This window comes from Oryctolagus cuniculus, chromosome 20 (assembly GCF_051225735.1).
Source record: "Oryctolagus cuniculus isolate XC-2025 breed Fujian yellow rabbit chromosome 20, ASM5122573v1, whole genome shotgun sequence".
Lineage (NCBI taxonomy): Eukaryota > Metazoa > Chordata > Mammalia > Lagomorpha > Leporidae > Oryctolagus > Oryctolagus cuniculus.
This window is the reverse complement of record NC_142886.1, coordinates 53,382,709-53,384,596: the sequence shown is the minus strand read 5'-3', so window position 1 is coordinate 53,384,596 and position 1,888 is coordinate 53,382,709. Positions and strand designations below refer to the sequence as shown.

At 52.8% G+C, this 1,888-nt stretch overlaps 1 pseudogene; it reads left to right on the top strand.

The window, feature by feature from the left end:
- Positions 1-210: 210 nt before the first annotated feature.
- LOC149120209 (immunoglobulin heavy variable 3-23 pseudogene) lies at positions 211-673 on the top strand (annotated as a pseudogene).
- The last annotated feature ends 1,215 nt before the right edge of the window (positions 674-1,888 follow it).

The following is a 1,888-nucleotide window of genomic DNA, read 5'->3' as shown; positions in this document are numbered from 1 at the left end:
CACACCCAGGACACTATGTCTGCCCTGGGCACTGTCCTGTCTGAGGCGTCGGACCCCATGCCAGCTATATAGGGGCAGCACATGCAAATAGGGCCTCCCTCTACCCATGAAAACTAGCCCAGCCCTCACCCTGCAGCTCTGGCACAGGAGCTCCAGCCCCAGCACTCCCAGGTGTCCACTCAGTGATCGCACTCAACACAGACGCTCACCATGGGGACTGGGCTGCGCTGGCTTCTCCTTGTCGCTGTGCTCAAAGGTAATGATGGGGAACGCGGGGCACTGAGTCTGGGAGAGGACGTGAGTGAGAGACACAGAGAGTGTGAGTGACAGCTTCCTGACCATGTCGTCTGTGTTTGCAGGTGTCCAGTGTCTGTCGCTGGAGGAGTCCGGGGGAGGCCTGTTCAAGCCTGGGGGATCCCTGAAACTCTCCTGCAAAGCCTCCGGATTCATCTTCAGTGACAACTACGCAATGTGCTGGTTCCGCCAGGCTCCAGGGAAGGGGTTGGAGTGGATCGCATGCATTAAGACTGGTAGTGGTAGCACATGGTACGCGAGCTGGGTGAATGGCCGATTCACCATGTCCAGAAACACCAAGGACAACACGGTGTCTCTGAAAATGACTACTCTGACTGCCGCGGACATGGCCACCTATTTCTGTGTGAGAGACACATGAGGGGCCCTCAGGCTGAGCCCAGACACAAACCTCCCTGCAGGGGGCGCACAAGACACACTGAGTGCAGATTCTGGTCATGCACAGGTGCAGAAGGAGCCCAAGCCCTGGTTTCCTTCAGGGAATTGGGGTTTCCTCTCCTGCAACAGTTTTGAGGGAAGAATTCTTCTTTGATGATTCTGACCCTGTACTGACTCTCTGATGTGACAGGAGAAGTCCTACATGAACGAATTTAGGTTCAGTGGTCTCCAGTATCAGAGATGTGGGACAATCTGGGGACCTCGTGAGTGCTTCCAGCCTGAGTCAGGACAGATCTTAGGACACTGCCGACTTTAGGGCAATTTTACTTTTCCCTTTCAATCCAGCAATAGCTGAGCCAGGGTTTGAGTTTAAAAATCTGCTATTTAAGTATCTCTCTCCTTTCAAAACGAGCGACTGTGCTGAAATGAACCAACCATCTTATTTTAAACTGTGAGTGTTCTGCATCATTTCTAACAGACTTTATACCCGATCTCCATTTTCCTTTAATCCTGAAACAGTCTGTGGTCCCTGTGTGAACGTCACAGCACTCAGGAATATACTTGCAGCTCAGTTGTGTCTCAGGCTGAGCTTCTGCAGGCACCTGGGAAGCCTACAGGGACTTCCTCATTCTCTAGGTGCTGGGACCCTCCTGTGGGGCTCCCTGCCTGGACTCAGGAGGGAAAAACACTGGACATCAGCAGTCAAGGTCATCACTGAATGGAAATTGTTGGGTGTGCACTTCCAGCTGGTCTAGTTTGCTCCAGTGTCGTGAGACCACCTGCACCTGTGTGGTTCAGGGAGAGCAGAAAGTGGGACACACAGTGGCTGTGCACTCTGGGGCTGGAGTCCATATCACGGGGAGCTGTGTCTGTGGCTCCATCATGATGCCCAGTGTCCTGAGGCTGAATCACAGCTGCAGGAAGAGCCAGTCCCAGAGATCATGTGTCCAGAGTCCCTGCTCTTTACTCCACGTCTATGCTCCAAATGTCAATCCATTTGGAGTCTTTCATTAACATTACAGTGGGAGTCCTCAGGCTGCATATCACATTGCTGGATGGAGCCCATTTACACGCTTTCCCATACTTGTAATGACAATGCACCCTGGAAGACAGTAGATGATGGATCTGTTATGAGGCCCCATCACCAAGGAGGGAACACTGATGCAGTTCCAAGCTCCTGGGTTCCAGCTGCCAACCC